General features: G+C 43.7%; 1 protein-coding gene across 3 annotated transcripts in view; it reads right to left on the bottom strand.

Annotated features, from left to right (window-relative positions):
• Nucleotides 1–4755, bottom strand: part of fam120b (family with sequence similarity 120 member B) — a 93467-nt gene extending 88712 nt beyond the window's left edge. For 2 of the 3 annotated variants that reach the window (XM_067988602.1, XM_067988601.1), the window contains exon 1: nucleotides 4734–4755. The gene's annotated coding sequence lies outside the window, so the exon portion shown is untranslated. The remainder of the gene's footprint in view (nucleotides 1–4733) is intronic. The other variant, XM_067988604.1, reaches the window with a different exon arrangement.
• Nucleotides 4756–18327: the final 13572 nt, after the last annotated feature.

Raw genomic sequence — 18327 nt, 5'->3', positions numbered from 1 at the left:
GAGCGTCAGCCTGGATACGTGCTCAAGTCTCTGGAGTGGGACTTGAACCCGCAACCATTTGGCTCAGAGGTCAGAGTGCTACCTACTGAGCCAAGGCTGACACCAGCAATGACCAGGAGGGATTTGAAGGGGTTTTTGATGTGACGGACGTACAGGATGGAGATGGAAAGGAGGGTGTTCCAGAGAGTAGGGACAAGGTGGCTGAAGGAGCTGCCTCCGCTGGCTGGTGAAATACCGATGGTAACAGATCTGTCACCGGTGGTGAGAGCAATCTGACATGACAAATTAAAAATGTCTCACATGCATATTGGCATAAAGCATATTTTTTTTCCCTCCAAGGGCATATTGGCACCGACACTAAATAGGCCTGAGGTCAGCAGGGTTTTCCAAGTATAATGCACAATGAAGAAATTCAATTCCAACCACAACTTATAGAATCATAGAATCATAGAAGTTACAACATGGAAACAGGCCCTTCGGCCCAACATGTCCATGTCGCCCAGTTTATACCACTAAGCTAGTCCCAATTGCCTGCACTTGGCCCATATCCCTCGATACCCATCTTCCCCATGTAACTGTCCAAATGCTTTTTAAAAGACAAAATTGTACCCGCCTCTACTACTGCCTCTGGCAGCTCGTTCCAGACACTCACCACCCTTTGAGTGAAAAAATTGCCCCTCTGGATCCTTTTGTGTCTCTCCCCTCTCACCTTAAATCTGTGCCCCCTCGTTATAGACTCCCCTACCTTTGGGAAAAGATTTTGACTATCGACCTTATCTATGCCCCTCATTATTTTATAGACTTCTATAAGATCACCCCTTAACCTCCTACTCTCCAGGGAATAAAGTCCCAGTCTGTCTAACCTCTCCCTGTAAGTCAAACCATCAAGTCCCGGTAGCATCCTAGTAAATCTTTTCTGCACTCTTTCTAGTTTAATAATATCCTTTCTATAATAGGGTGACCAGAACTGTACACAGTACTCCAAGTGTGGCCTCACCAATGCCCTGTACAACTTCAACAAGACATCCCAACTCCTGCATTCAATGTTCTGACCAATGAAACCAAGCATGCTGAATGCCTTCTTCACCACCCTATCCACCTGTGACTCCACTTTCAAGGAGCTATGAATCTGTACTCCTAGATCTCTTTGTTCTATAACTCTCCCCAACGCCCTACCATTAACGGAGTAGGTCCTGGCCCGATTCGATCTACCAAAATGCATCACCTCACATTTATCTAAATTAAACTCCATCTGCCATTCATCGGCCCACTGGCCCAATTTATCAAGATCCCGTTGCAATCCTAGATAACCTTCTTCACTGTCCACAATGCCACCAATCTTGGTGTCATCTGCAAACTTACTAACCATGCCTCCTAAATTCTCATCCAAATCATTAATATAAATAACAAATAACAGCGGACCCAGCACCGATCCCTGAGGCACACCGCTGGACACAGGCATCCAGTTTGAAAAACAACCCTCGACAACCACCCTCTGTCTTCTGTCGTCAAGCCAATTTTGTATCCAATTGGCTACCTCACCTTGGATCCCATGAGATTTAACCTTATGTAACAACCTACCATGCGGTACCTTGTCAAATGCTTTGCTGAAGTCCATGTAGACCACGTCTACTGCACAGCCCTCATCTATCTTCTTGGTTACCCCTTCAAAAAACTCAATCAAATTCGTGAGACATGATTTTCCTCTCACAAAACCATGCTGACTGTTCCTAATTAGTCCCTGCCTCTCCAAATGCCTGTAGATCCTGTCCCTCAGAATACCCTCTAACAACTTACCCACTACAGATGTCAGGCTCACTGGTCTGTAGTTCCCAGGCTTTTCCCTGCCGCCCTTCTTAAACAAAGGCACAACATTTGCTACCCTCCAATCTTCAGGCACCTCACCTGTCGCGGTGGATGATTCAAATATCTCTGCTAGGGGACCCGCAATTTCCTCCCTAACCTCCCATAACGTCCTGGGATACATTTCATCAGGTCCCGGAGATTTATCTACCTTGATGCGCGTTAAGACTTCCAGCACCTCCCTCTCTGTAATATGTACACTCCTCAAGACATCACTATTTATTTCCCCAAGTTCCCTAACATCCATGCCTTTCTCAACCGTAAATACCGATGTGAAATATTCATTCAGGATCTCACCCATCTCTTGTGGTTCCGCACATAGATGACCTTGTTGATCCTTAAGAGGCCCTACTCTCTCCCTAGTTACCCTTTTGCCCTTTATGTATTTGTAGAAGCTCTTTGGATTCACCTTTGCCTGATCTGCCAAAGCAATCTCATATCCCCTTTTTGCCCTCCTGATTTCTCTCTTAACTCTACTCCGGCAATCTCTATACTCTTCAAGGGATCCACTTGATCCCAGCTGCCTATGCATGTCATATGCCTCCTTCTTATTTTTGACTAGTGCCTCAATCTCCCGAGTCATCCAAGGTTCCCTACTTCTACCAGCCTTGCCCTTCACTTTATAAGGAATGTGCTTACCCTGAACCCTGGTTAACACACTTTTGAAAGCCTCCCACTTACCAGACGTCCCTTTGCCTGCCAACAGACTCTCCCAATCAACTTCTGAAAGTTCCTGTCTAATACCATCAAAATTGGCCTTTCCCCAATTTAGAATTTTAACTTTTGGGCCAGACCTATCCTTCTCCATAGCTATCTTAAAACTAATGGAATTATGATCACTGGTCCCAAAGTGATCCCTCACTAACACTTCTGTCACCTGCCCTTCCTTATTTCCCAAGAGGAGGTCAAGTTTTGCCCCCTCTCTAGTCGGGCCATCCACATACTGAATGAGAAATTCCTCCTGAATACACTCAACAAATTTCTCTCCATCCAAGCCCCTAATGCTATGGCTGTCCCAGTCAATGTTGGGAAAGTTAAAGTCCCCTACTATTACCACCCTATTTTTCTTGCAGCTGTCTGTAATCTCCTTACATATTTGCTCCTCAATTTCCCGTTGACTATTTGGGGGTCTGTAGTACAATCCTATCAAAGTGATCTCTCCCTTCTTATTTTTCAGTTCTACCCATATGGACTCAGTGGGCGAACCCTCGGATATATCCCCTCTCACTACTGCCGTGATGTTCTCCCTAATCAAGAACGCAACTCCCCCTCCTCTCTTACCTCCTGCTCTATCTTTCCTATAGCATCTGTACCCTGGAACATTGAGCTGCCAGTCCTGCCCCTCCCTTAGCCATGTTTCAGTAATAGCTATAACATCCCAGTCCCATGTACCCATCCATGCCCTGAGTTCATCTGCCTTGCCCATCAGACTTCTTGCATTGAAATAAATGCAGTTTAATCTAGACTTCCCTTGGTCTTTGCCCTGCTTTCTCAGACCATCTGTCCGGTCATGTTCTGTACACTCTCCCTTACTGCCTTTTGTTTCTGTCACCACTTTATTTCCCACTGACTTCCTGCATCGGTTCCCATCCCCCTGCCACATTAGTTTAAACCCTCCCCAACAGCACTGGCAAACACTCCCCCTAGGACATTGGTTCCAGTCCTGCCCAGATGCAGACCGTCCAATTTGTACTGGTCCCACCTCCCCCAGAACCGGTTCCAATGGCCCAGGAATTTGAATCCCTCCAGCTTGCACCATCTCTCAAGCCACGTATTCATCTTAGCTATCCTGTCATTCCTACTCTGACTAACCCGTGGCACTGGTAGCAATCCTGAGATTACTACCTTTGAGGTCCTACTCTTTAGTTTAACTCCTAACTCCCTAAATTCAGCTTGTAGGACCTCATCCTGTTTTTTACCTATATCGTTGGTGCCTATATGCACCACGACAACTGGCTGTTCACCCTCCCCCTCCAGAATGTCCTGCAGCCGCTCCGAGACATCCTTGACCCTTGCACCAGGGAGGCAACATACCATCCTGGAGTCTCGGTTGCGTCCGCAGAAACGCCTGTCTATTCCCCTTACAATCGAGTCCCCTATCACTATAGCTCTGCCACTCTTTTTCCTGCCCTCCTGTGCAGCAGAGCCAGCCACGGTGCCATGAACCTGGCCACTGCCACCTTCCCCTGGTGAGTCATCTCCGCCAACAGTATCCAAAACGGTATACCTGTTTTGGAGGGAGATGACCGCAGGGGACCCCTGCACTGCCTTCCTACTCTTCCTCTGTCTGTTGGTCACCCATTCACTATCTCCCTCAGTAATTTTTATCTGCGGTGTGACCAACTCACTGAACGTGCTATCCACGACTTTCTCAGCATCGCGGATGCTCCAAAGTGAGTCCATCCGCAGCTCCAGAGCCGTCAAGCGGTCAAACAATAGCTGCAAACAATACTTGGTTTGAAACAGAAAGTATTTTTACTGCAGCTTTATAAAAAAAGTTGCTCGCCTGACACACATGGAGATTCCTCTCCTTTTTTTAGACCCCGACTGTTTACACCAGGAGTTACCTGAAGGAATCCTGCAAGCTTTGAATCTGAGTGCCTGCTCCACTTCAAATGGGCCATTGACCTCCCCCCCCCCCCCACTCCATCATCAGCAGCCCAGGGCAAGGTGCATGCAGGCGGCCCCAGCTGGACTCGAGGTCGGGGATGAGAGGAGTAGCCGGGCGCGGCCGACTGACAAACTGCCTTCCCGTCCCCACCGCTTAAACCGGAGGATCAAGAAAAAGAGAGAGAGACATTTACAGCTCGGGAGAGCTTCGGGGAGGAGAAGGCGACACCCGACAAAAATGCCTCTGAACAGCCACCTACCTGGGCTCGTCACCGCCGCCGCCGCGCGCGCGCGCGCGCTCCCGATCCAAGTACTGCGTTGCGGCGCGCGCGCGCTCCCGATCTACGTAGGGCATTGCGGCGCCCCCTGGTGGCAGTCCTCACACGGATGCTCCTTCCTCTCCCCACGCCCCATCCCCCCCCCCTCCCTCCCTCTCACTCAATTCACTCTCATCCTCCTTGAATTTCAGCCTTGGTTCAGTGGCAGCTCCAGGACCTCAGCACATAGTCTAGGCTGACGCTTGAGTGCAGTGCTGAGGGAGTGCTGCACTGGTCAGACACTAAACCTGTCCACCTACACAACCTCAGCGAAACCGCTACCAACATTTCAAGCATTGACCTACTGCTCTGATGAAAAGTCAATGGGTTGGGCGGGAAATTGGAGTTGAGGTCGAAGATCAGCCATGACGGAGCAGACTCGATGGGCCGTACATCCTACTCCTGCTCCTATTTCTTATGTTCTTATGTCCTAATCATACAGCACAGAAGGAGGCCATTCGGCCAATCATGCCGCTGCCGACTCTTTGAAAGAGCTATCCAATTAGTCCCGCTCCCCCGCTCTTTCCTCATAGCCCTGCAAAGTTGAATACCTGGGCAACCAGTAATTGATCTAATTCCATGGTCATCTTTCCTTAGGCCCTTGAAAATCCCAACAGAAAGTCTGGCCTTTCACAATACTGACATGAGCAGATCACCCTTCAACAACCTCTCTTTTTATTGGCTAATAAAACATACCTTAGAACCAGGTTCGTCAAGTTGGAAGCTGATTACAAATAATGCATTCTTTTGCTCCACCTTGCACTTATTGAGAAAAATGGCGCTTGGGAAAATTCTAGTGAAGGAACTGTTAGTGTCAGAACTTCCTTTATTAATTGTCTTTTGCTAATTTTCTCCCACTGCTCCCCTTCCTTTGTAGGCGTGACTGCTATTGGGGTATTATTGTGTGAGTATTAGATACCCTGCAGTACCTTGTCCAAGTGGCCATTCCTCATGTGTGAGTCTAGGCAATTCAGGTGTGGCATCGCAATCAAGCCCAATCTGCCCTCATCTGATGTCCACACTTGCGCGCTTCCCAACTGGAATCATTGGATAGCAATCAGGAGCAGGAACCCTAGACAATATTTTCCCCTTCTCCTAGCCCAGCGATACTGAGATCAATCGTGATGCCCCAACTGTTACTCTGGCGGAGATCAACTAATTCAGCCCATGCCAATAACTGAACCTGGGACCTTCTGTTCCGCGTAGCTTAATACTACACTGGGCACTGACTTTACCCTTTAGGGCAGCTCATCCTTTTATTGACACTGACTGGCAATAGGAGCCTAGTAGTGTTCATGATTCCAGGTCCAAAAAAGATGAACCTCCCAGCAGGAAAAAATATAATAAAAATTAGTTAACGGAGAAACAAGTGACTGGTTCTACAAGTGGCATGGTTCATAGTTAGGCTTCGGACTGTGTTACAGCATGACAATGTGCATGGCTGTAGGACGATGTGTGTTGCTGCATTTATAATAATTATGTGTCAGTACATTTAAGCCAGCTTCAGATTATTGATTTCATTATTAATGTACAGTTTATCACAGTGATTTTTAAAAAAAAAAATTTTGTTGAAAAATTCCTCTTCTGTTACCAATTATGCCTATTGTACCTCTGAGATAAATTTAGGAAACAATATATATTCTTGTGTCAGCTTGGCTCAGTGGTAGCACGCTGGCCTCTGAATAAGACGGGTGTGGGTTTAAGCTCCACAAGAGACCTAAGGTGGGCTGACGCTTCAGTATTGCACTCAAGGAGTGCTGCAATGTAGACCATCTTCTAGATGAGATGTTAATCTGAGGTCCTTTCCATCTGTTTAGTTGGACATAAACGACCCCATGGTAATAGTCATCTCATTGCTGTTTTGTGGGACAAATGGCTACATGATAACAGTCACTAAATATTGCCCATTCGTACCAACTCTCTTTATTATGGGTATTGGATCTTTCACCAAATCACATGAAATTTCTAGACAGTTTTGTGTGTGTGTCTGGTGGAGGTAGGGCGGGGATGGAGGATGGGGAGGGAAAATTGCACAGCTTGTGACTTTACACAGATGATATTGTTACTATTAGATAGGAACCAGCAACATTTTGGATTCCTTTACTGCAATGCCAGGTTCTCTCTCCCAGTGCTAGTTTCTGGAAAAGAGATAAAAAGAAAGACCTGAAACTCCTTTCGTCAGGCAGAGCAGGGGAAATTTAAAATGCAGAGTATTTCTCCAATGATATAGAAAATTAAACTGTATTTGAGATTAAGGCACAGTGTTGGGGCAGACTACAGGGAATTTTTCTCTGCATCTGGCCTGTCATATGCCTGGCTTGGCAGCACTTAAAATTAACACTAAGTGACAAAAGTGGAAAATATTCCATTCCCTAATATATAGGCATCCATCGCCCTAATGAGCAGAGAAAAAAAGATCTAAAAATATAGTGTTTTCAAACTAAGTTGAAAAGTTGGTACAATCACAAGACTTCAAAACCTCTGTAGTGTTCATGATGGAAAACAAACATTTGAGTTTCTCTGTGGCATTGTGCCAGGAAACTTCAATCACTAAGTCTTCATGTTGGTTTATTTGGTAAAGCAGAGGCCGGTCCTCCTTGGTTGTGACAAAACCTTGTCATTATGATTATGGGCAAGAGCGAATTACATCGAGGTGAAGGCGATATCAAAGAATAATTATTTTTTTGTGGGGATTCAAGCCTCCAAAAGAAGTTTTCAAATAATTCAATAAAATAAACCCGACGGAGCCCTTGGGCCGTCTCGCCTGTAGATGTTTTACTTATTATTCCAATTCATACAGGTACTGGAGTGATTGTCAAACTCCAAGATAAACCCTGGTTAAATACAAATGGAGGTAAGGCAGATCAACCCAATCAACCGTAAAGCACTAATTCATACCAAATTGCCCCAAAGGGACTGCAAAACCCAGTGATTAGATGCTCCTGGAGTGAATGCACAACAGGTAGCTAAATTACTAAGGACACAATTAAAACAGACAATGAGGCTCCACTGTGGGACAACCCACAAACCATAATTGAAAGGATAGTAATGAGGAATCATATCTGTGAATAAGCAGGCATGAAGGTGACTTTATTAGGGAAAAGTTCCCATTTTTTAAACAGCTGGCCAATAAATTTAGACTCCCAAACACTTCTTTTTTTTCTAATCTTAAAATTAGACTAGTTTTGAAGTCCCCCTTAAAGTGCTGATTTACTAAAACTGGACCAGAATAAATTTCATAACATTGTGATTGATATACCGAAGACCAAAAAATATAATATAACAGAACCTGTTCCGAAGTGGTGAATGGGGGTAAAGACCTACTAGGAAGAAGAGGGGAAGGCAAACAAAACAAAAAAAAAACACATATGGAAGAGCATAGTGTCAATTCAAAACAATCCCAGTTTAAAATCCATCCTGGTGTGTACTAAACAACAGTTCCTGCAAAACTAATTGTTTGTGAAGCGACTGAAACATTTTAATGCGATCAGGTGTTATATGAACACAAGAATTATTACCTTACCCTATCCAGTGATGTCTCTGATCTGGAGATTGCTGGCCTTAGTGCTGAAGATTTCTTTTGATAGCATTGTGCCGTTAAAATTTACTGGGGAATAAAATCCACAGTGAGTCCCCTAAGCCAGTTCCATAGTGGGTGCTCGTGGTCTTTATCCAGATTACAGAAGACTGAAGTGTCACCACAGAATGACTGCAGGTACGGTGACTTGGAAGCCACAGACTTTATCTGTGTGCTGTGGGAGAGCTCAGTTATTCTGGTTTTGGGTGGGTTGGGAAGAGATTTGAATCTGCAATTGCTAGGCATCTCAGAGAACATGGGAACAGGAGTAGACCATTCAGCCCTTCGAGCCTGTTCCACCATTCAATTAGATAATGGCTGATCAATACCTCAACCCCATTTACCCACCTTTGACCACTATCCCTTGATACTCTTGCCTAATAAGAATCTATCGCTCTCAGTCTTGAAAGCTTCAATTGTCCCAGAATCCACAGTCTTTGAGGGAGTGAGTTCCAGATTTCTGCTGTCCTTTGTCTGACTTGTTTCCCGATTTCACTCCTGAATGGCCTAGCTCTAATTTTTAGATTGTTCTGGATTCCCCCACCAAAGGAAATGGATTCTCTTTATTTACCCTAAGAAATCATTTTATCATTTTAAAAACCTCAATCACATCATCCCTTAATCTTCTAGACTCAAGGGAAAAGATGGATTTCCCCTCCCCCCAGTCTTCACCCATCTCCTCTTGGTCGCAGTGACTTGTAGAGGCATCGCCCACCCTTGGTACTTCAAAATAAGGAGTCATTCCTCAAGTGTCAGCCTAATCAACCATGTGGGTTGCATCCAAACCAGATTCTGCCTTCAACAGACCTCCAAGGTCCAGTAGGACTCATTAGTAATGATCAGGAGTAGAAACCTTGGCTGATTTTCTCTTCCCTAATTAAGGACAACGGATGAACGGACACCGCGCAACAATCGCCAGACAGGAGGGTTCCCTCCCAGTCGGGGAACACTTCAGCAGTCAAGGACATTCAGCCACCAATCTTCGGGTAAGCGTTCTCCAAGGCGGCCTTCGAGACACACGACAATGCAAAATCGTCGAGCAGAAATTGATAGCCAAGTTCCGCACCCATGAGGACGGCCTCAACCAGGATCTTGGGTTCATGTCACGCTACATGTAACCCCACCAGCAAGGGGAAAAAAAGTTATCTGTTTTTAATATTCTCTCTCTCTCTCTCTCTGCCTTTTGGGTCTCTTTCTCTCTGTCTGTATGATTTGACACAATGTGTATTCAGCATACTGGGGCCTACTGTTTTCCGTGGCTAACCTGTCTGAACACCAACGACACCTTTTGATTGGTGTGATGGTGTCCCAGCCTAATATAAGATATGCGATTTGAGAACCTCTTATTCACTCACTCACCTGACGAAGGGGATAATCTCCGAAAGCTTGTGATTTTAAAATAAAATTGTTGGACTATAAGCTGGTGTTGTAAGATTCCTTACATTTGTCCACCCCAGTCCATCACCGGCATCTCCACATCAATGCTAATTAAGGGGCATTGAGATTAATCATAATGGACCTTGACCTTGTCCAAGGGATCAAACGTGGCACCTTCCTGGTCTGTATGGCTTCCTGGGAGTGCTTTTGCTCTACTGAACCATTTAGGACGCATTATCAGAGGGTATCCTTGGTATTTTCAGTATAAAAGGAAGATCTTTTTGCACTTGAAGAATGAAAATCGCCAATGATTGATCGTTAGGACTAGATTATTTTCCTTGCATGTAGTTGAACGTTGGCTTGAAGTGTAAAGAAAGGTGCCTGGGATCGATGACGAACAGCAAAAGGCGAACATTAATGGAAATAGGTCCTATATTGACTTCTCGTTAAGATTGGCAGAGACTTAATATCATTTTTATCATGGCAAATGGAAAGTGAATTTGGTCACAACTCAATCAAACACCAACCTCGGTTTGCAGGGGCACCAGCATAAAGGGGACCCGCCTCAGGGGTGCCACTCAGTCAGGTGCCCACACGGGCATCTGGGCCTCGGTGCCCACTCACACTCGCCAGTCACGTTTCTGCTCCTGCTGTCGCCGTTCCCTCTAATCCAACCCCATCTCTCATCCCAAAGGGTGAGATTGTTCTTATTTCAAATTAATAGGCGCACTTTTTAACATGTCGCATTCTCACGCAGTGCATAACTTTTTTTGTTTGAGAATCTAAGTATAAATACTTAGCAGAACTGACGGGCGACGCGTTTTCATTTCATGAATGGGAATTGCAAAGTGTTTAGTAAATCGAAGTTACACTATGGTTATCTAGAAATACGGCTAACTCACATGCGGATCCCAAAACACGCACCGCTATACCTGGGTGAGTATTGCTCTGTTCGTTGTCTGTGGCGACACAAGGAGACACCAAATATACATACACGTATCATAGCACCGTACAGCACAGAAGGAGGTCATTCGGCCCATCGTGCCTGTGCCGGTATCTACAGGAATAGTTGGTGCACTCTCACTAACTGGCACAACGCCGCCCAGATACATTGGCACATACAGAGCCCACCCACACAAAGGGACACAGACAGAAACATACACAAAGGACAGGAAATGAACAAGAACCTTTCTCAATTTAAACATCTTCGATCGAATAGCATGTTAATGTTCTGAAAGTTTGGTTTTTCTCAACGAGGTGATAGCCGAAAACAAAATTATGGAGATTCAAACTGATTTTTATTTAAGGAAAGAAAGAGGCGTGATTATGCGTCTCTAGTTTCAGATCAAAGTTGACTATTCCGTAAGAGCACCGTCAATTTCTATCCGCATCTCTCCGTCGTATCACTAACGCTTGTCTCTAACGCTCTGATATTATACTCACTGTACTAAAGCCCAGTGTTTACCTCCACTTGATTGCAGTAAACACACAACATCTAAAGCTCAATCGGATTGTTTTTGTGTGTAGTATTTTTTTTCTTGCCTCCCCCTTCGTACTTTTTTTTCCTCCTCTTTTCATTAATAGCCCCTTCTATTGATCACAAATAGACACACCGCGGTCAGCGTTTCCTAGCAGCAGAACGGGGTGCCTCTATTCAGGGACAGAAAGAGTTCCCATTTATGGACGCAAGGGTCTGTGTGTGTTTGGAGACACACAGACCATGACACAAAAAAACTTCTGGGATGCTAAAGGAAGTCATTGTAGGTGACAGGAGGGGGAAAAGGGAAATAAAACAAGTGTGAGCCGTGAAACCCCCTTTTACTTCCTTTGCGATGTTTTCTGACATTCATTACATGGGATGTGTTCTATTTAGTATTCAGAATAATGTAAAGATGAGCTTTAACGAATAGATGCTAACTGCAATAATATTTACTATTTATATGTATACATGTGTGTGTATGTGTTTGTGTATTTCAGTGTATGTGTGTACGAATGTGTGTTTTTGTGTCTATGTGTTTGTGTGCATGTGTTTGTGTGTGTATGTGTTTGTGTGTACGTGTGTGTATGTGTGTACGTGTTTGTATGTGTATGTGTTTGTGTGTATGTGTTTGTGTGTATGTGTTTGTATGTGTATGTGTTTGTATGTCTATGTGTTTGTGTGTACATGTTTGTATGTGTATGTGTTTGTGTCTATGTGTTTGTGTGTCTATATGTTTGTGTGTACGTGTTTGTATGTGTATGTGTTTGTGTGTATGTGTTTGTGTGTATGTGTTTGTGTGTCTATGTGTTTGTATGTGTATGTGTTTGTGTGTCTATGTGTTTGTGTCGATGTGTTTGTGTGTATGTGTTTGTATGTGTATGTGTTTGTATGTCTATGTGTTTGTGTGTCTATGTGTTTGTGTGTACATGTTTGTATGTGTATGTGTTTGTGTCTATGTGTTTGTGTCTATGTGTTTGTATGTACGTGTTTGTATGTGTATGTGTCTATGTATTTGTGTGTACGTGTTTGTGTGTGTATGTGTTTGTGTCTATGTGTTTGTGTGTACGTGTTTGTGTGTCTATGTGTTTGTGTGTACGTGTTTGTGTCTATGTATTTGTGTGTGTTTGTGTGTGTATATGTTTGTGTGTATGTGTTTCTGTGCCTATGTGTTTGCGTGTATGTGTTTGTGTGTGTATGTGTTTGTGTGTGTGTGTTTGTGTGTATGTTTGTGTGTCTATGTGTTTGTGTGTCTATGTGTTTGTGTGTCTATGTGTTTGTGTGTCTGTGTTTGTGTGTACGTGTTTGTATGTGTATGTGTCTATGTGTTTGTGTGTACATGTGTGTGTCTATGTGTTTGTGTGTATGTGTTTGTGTGTCTATGTGTTTGTGTGTACGTGTTTGTGTGTCTATGTGTTTGTGTGTCTATGTGTTTGTGTCTATGTGTTTGTGTGTGTGTTTGTGTGTGTATATGTTTGTGTGTATGTGTTTGTGTGTGTGTGTTTGTGTGCCTATGTGTTTGTGTGTACATGTATGTGTTTGTGTGTCTATGTGTTTGTGTGTGTGTGTTTGTGTGTGTGTGTTTGTGTGTCTATGTGTTTGTGTGTGTATATGTTTGTGTGTATGTGTTTGTGTGTATGTTTATGTGTGTGTGTGTACCATTGCATATGCATCCCCAAGTTTAAAATGTTTAGTATACTTTCTCCATTCTACAATTTGAAAACAAAACGAAGACCCCATCCCAACCCCCCCACCCCTTTCTCTCCAGAATCGCAATGTCACCAGGCGTTCTACTGATCCAGATTTTGATTTCAGTTTCAGTGTCTGTTTAAAACACCCACAGGACCGTGTGGCATGGCCTGGCACCAGCCTGTGTGGTAACTTCGATCACCCTCTTATTTCATTTACAATATATCTTTAATTAGGCGGAACTAGGCAATGCTATTCCCTAAAGAGAATGTAAAGAGAGGAACAACCGAATTACCTATCAGAACTTTAGCACTGTGTTTAACTGAAAGGGCGACAGGTGGAAGTTAAATAACTTTACAGGTTGGGTAAAGGACCTTTTAAGAGCAGATTTAGGGATTAGTCAGATGTTATTGCTGGTATAAAATTAAACAGTGCAGAGCTCTGGGGAGTGTAGCTATCTGAGAGATTAATATATTGTGGAATTGTGCGCACAAAGCCTATCCATTGTGGTGATGTATGAGTGAGTAGTGAATGGGATCGAACATATGCAGCCTGTCACCGCAGATGCCGACATCTGTTCATCTTGAGGCAGATGCTTATAGAAAGCGATAGAGTCTCTCGAACCCTGGTCCGTCCCATTCAGACCCTATTGCTCAATACCTAGTGTAATAAATCAGATCGCATTGCACAGCAATGTTAAATCATTTGGTACAAAAAAAAACTGGAAACTATCGGAATTCATTCCAGATATTTAAAAAAAGTGTCGAGTTGCCAACATTTTATTGTATTATTGTGAGCAAGGAGGTGGGATATATGTAGGCGGCGAGTACAATGCTAAGGGGGACTCAACTATTTTACTTGTTGCAAGCACTTTTGGAGAAAGTCGACAAATACGCGTGTTATTGATGAAAATAATAGTCACGACAAGCACGCATTAAGTACACGCACACAAAAGCATCAATGAAGTGTAAACACCTGCAACCTGCCGAATTATAAATGCAAAGCTCGAGAGAGCCAGATTCTGGGATTAAACAGAACACTTTCTCTGCAGTGAAACTAAACATTGCATAATTAGCGGACGACTTTCCTCAACACAACCAAGCAAATGGTTATAAAGAGGAAATGTTGAATTAAATGTGTTGATATATCGATCTAGACTTTTCTTTCTCAAGATGTACAGATCCGGCTACTGTTGGCGTGGACGTTTAGCGACACCGCCCTTTCCTTTTCATACCGAAATTAAAAATGTAGAAATCAAAGAATTATGAGACAATCCACAGAGATTTAGAAGATACATTGATATCTGGCTAAGTGACTATCTTGCATCATTTACCCGTGTCAAGTTAGTGGATTTAAAAGAGCGCCTCTATTTTGTCATAATGTTTGTGGTATGACAATGATTGCATTAACGTTATATTTAGTAATAAGGATAGTGGGGAAAGAGCCTTTTCACCCTCCAAAAAAAGTCAACGTGCAATTTTGGAGACAGATTTAAAAACACACACACACACACACATTGCTTTTCAACAATGTGAAAATGCAGTAGCCTTCGGTGGCGCTGGCAATCTGTTAGTTCAGAGCTGTGCAATGGCCATTGTGGAAATGGTAGCCTGAAGTTATGTGTAATCCTCTGTCACAAGTCGAAGGCTCTTACAATCACGTTGGTAATTAGCCCCGGAGCCGGCAGATGTTCCCGAGCAGACATCGGCACGCGACCGGCCTCAGCCCCACAAGAATATCCAACAAATAATCTTTCCTATTTTTTTTGATTGCATTGCAAAAAGAGAGGGGGGAAAAAATCTCCTTTGCCTCCCCCCCCCCACCCTCCCTCCTTCCCCCCTACCCTTTAAACCCAAAGCAACAGGAGCGGAAAGGGAAGAAGTAAAGGAGGAGGAGGGGGGGGGAAAGATCAGGAGCACTTCTGAGATTGGGCAGTCTGGAGTATAAAGACACGCATAGAGCAGCTGGTCCAAGTAATCTGATCTGGAGACAAAAGGAATGCCCCCTCGGTTCTAAGATCACAGGTAAACATACCAGTTTTGTTATGAAAATGAGGTCTGGGACTAGCCGCAGCAGATGATTTTCGATGGATGGCAGTGTTTGAAAAGGGAGACCAGAGAGCTTCTTATCCATCATCTGCTTTCCTTTGCGCTGGCTGAGCCACGCGACTCGCGCTTTCTTATTCTGATTCGCACATGCCTCAGCACCAGCCTCAGCAACTCTCTGCTAACGCTCTTCAAAAAACTTTTTTCATTTTTTTTTTGTTGGGAGGGGGGCACTGGCGGAATCAAATCTTTAAAAATCGCCTTCCAGCTTTTCAGATTTACCATCGCCCGCCCACCCATCCCACACACACAAATCGTTCAGGGTTTATTTTCAAAAATGCACCTACGGTAAGCTCATAACACCACCTACACAAAAACTTTCAGAACCATTCCAGACTACAATATAATCGGCTCGTTTCTCACTTTAAAATCTTCCATTTGGTTTTATATTATTTGAAACCTCTGATTCCAGCGTGACGTTATCATTTAAATCTTAGATTGGATTTAATTGTCACGTTAAAGCCTTGATTCCTTTTTTAACATTGAAATCTTCGATTCCGGTATTATATTGTAATATTAAAACGGTGATCCGAGTTTCACACTGCCGTTTTAAGTCTTTGATCGCATTGCACACCGTAAGGTTAAAACTTTGATTCAGGCTCGCAGAGTTCACAAACAAATCAATAAATTGTAAACTGAACCATTACATAAAATGTGTGATGTGCTTAAAACAACAGATGCAAGGAATGGAAATTGTAACTGCCCTTTTCAGAGTTGTGGCAGTCCGTTTATGGTCTATTGATAGGATATTGCCCGTGAACTTTTCTCCCTCACCTCATTCTTTTTAAAACTGAAACGTATTTAGGTCTGTTACAGGGTTACACACACACACACACACACAGACCCACTGCACCTGCTAGCGACAGATTACATCTTATTTATTGCAAGGACGGGAACTTTGAGATCCAGTTTACTGGCGAGGTACTAAAGCAAATTAACCGATTGGCAAATTACACGACATTAAAGGGTGAACTGTAAGGGTCTTACAATGATTTCCCCAATAAATGAATCATACGAGTTGGATATTCTCGTAAAACCACGTGCTGTAACCAAAGTACGTACTTTAGGGTTTATAGATTTGTTCTCCTAATTCATCAATGCGGGAGGGGGAGATCCCTTAGTAATGGACTATCTAAGCCACATGTCATTCGTCATACCGTTACAGGTTCTTTAGCATGCTTTTGTGTGATTCGGATCGGAGGATCGCATATGTAAGTGAAGTCATACAGAGACATGCCATTTCCAGTGGAATAACGCCATTTGTTAGGAGCAGATGGCCGGCTAGCGGCTGACCGCGTCTGAGGCGTGTCGTACCCCTTGAGATCGAATCCCCCAAGGGTTCCCCTTGTCTTGATAATCAATGAAAATTAAACTGGAAAAAAAAGCTGAATAGTTAGACCTCGAGTCCCCAGCGATGTACCCTCTTTGTTCCCTTAGTTACTGGTGGGCAGGAGTTAAACTACAACAGCCTCCAACAGAACCACTTAAGTTAAACAGTCTCTCTGTCTCATTCCCCCCCTCCCTCCCTCCCCTCCTCAAACCCAGGCTTAGCCAGCTAGGAGGAGAGAGAGAGAAAAAAGAGAGCTTTCTGCCTCATTTCACGAAAACAGAATCGCGTGGCATAAATTAAGTATGAAAAGAATAAGTGCAGTGGGAAGGATTGCCATGTTTTAGTATGCCTTTCAGTTACGGTTTGCTGCAGCAATCGAGAAATCTGTGCCACGTCAATTCAACAAACGCATGCTGGGGGGTTGAGAAAGGGACAACTTTTTGTAGATTTAAACCCTTGCGCGTGGAACTTATTTACACTTGTGTTTTTTTTTAAATCGCAATGCATTAAGTTTTGCAATGCATTAACTTATTTGACGTATGCGCATTTTATAAAAAAAAAGTTAAACCTTTTTGCAAGTCATTGTTTAGAGGGGAAAGAAAGTCACTGAATCACTTGTTGCGTCCTTTCAGAAGAGTGCACACATAACAGAAAGGTTCCATCACAGTCCCGTTGCAGTTATTTTACTCGAAGTCAATATTTCTGCGTTTGGCTCTTAATTAAATGGGGTTGGGGTTTCTTATTGCACGCCTCATATAGAAGAAAATCCGGTCAGATGAGCCATTAATGTGGCAGACAACCGTGCAACACAATGATATTTTTTTTAAATAAAAAAATGCACTTAATAGAACTTCCATGGTAACCCTCCATGCGTTTTTTTTATGGCAAGGCGCGGCGGTATAAGTTCCCGGGGGTAACTGGTAAATGCAGAACACAGAGAGATTACTGCAGACTTGACCGTTAAATGCTTTCAGTGCACTCAAAAGAACCGATTTCAGTACCGTCTGCTTCTAACTGACGGCGGCGGAGGCAGCTCTATTTATAATAAAGGAATTTTTGCCCCTAAGTTTGAGTGACAGTTTGCAGTAAAAGTTTTTTTTAAAAAAATTAAAATAAACAGTCGCCCGTGTGTGTGTGTGTTTACTGATGGTTTTGTTTTAATATATATATATAATGAGCTGACGGTTGGTCAGTTGGTGTGTGTGTGTGTGTGTGTTTGTGTTTGTTGGCTGGATTCAGTGCAGGGCTAGGGTGCAGGCATTGTTGCAGAGGGAGGTTGCGTGCGCCAAGGGGAGCTGCACTATTGTAGGGAGCAGGTGCTTGCGAGTATTACCATACAGCTGAGAGCACAATGAGCCGCCTTGAGCTCAACAATAACAACTGCCGTAATGACAGCCACGCGAACGACACACACCCACCAACTTTTTTTTTTAACACAGCTTTATAGAAACACGCACACACACTGACAAAATCCACAAAATCCACTAACTTTCATAGGATGACTAAAGTATAGCATCCTTTCCCAGCGCCCCCCCCCCTCCCACCTCAAAGATTTCTGTGTGCAAAAAAAAATAAACAAAGTTATATAACTCGCGAGAAAAAGTGTGCAGGGCAGGAGGATATAGTTTCTAACACGCCTCCTCGTCTTTATATGTGTGTTGCTATTCGGTGTTAACTGATAAATGGTAAAAAGGGGGGAGATGCTCGTGTGTGTGTGGTTTTTAAATTGTGTATATATATATATATTTTTGCTGGAATTTAAATGAGTTTTTTTTCCCTGTGTATACCAGGAGAATTGCCCATTTTACAGCTCAGTGACCATTTGGCGATCTATTGAGGAGGGTGAAACTGGCCCCTTTTGTGACAGCTCGCCAGATTGGGGGTCAAACAATCTGCATGTCATTAGGAATGGAGAGCCTCCTCTGTATATAAAGGGAAGGCAGGCGCCCGGTGCATCAGTTGTTGAGTGCTGAGAATCGAGT

This window comes from Heptranchias perlo, chromosome 8 (genome assembly GCF_035084215.1).
Source record: "Heptranchias perlo isolate sHepPer1 chromosome 8, sHepPer1.hap1, whole genome shotgun sequence".
Classification (NCBI taxonomy): domain Eukaryota; kingdom Metazoa; phylum Chordata; class Chondrichthyes; order Hexanchiformes; family Hexanchidae; genus Heptranchias; species Heptranchias perlo.
This window is presented reverse-complemented; position numbering and strand designations above follow the sequence as displayed.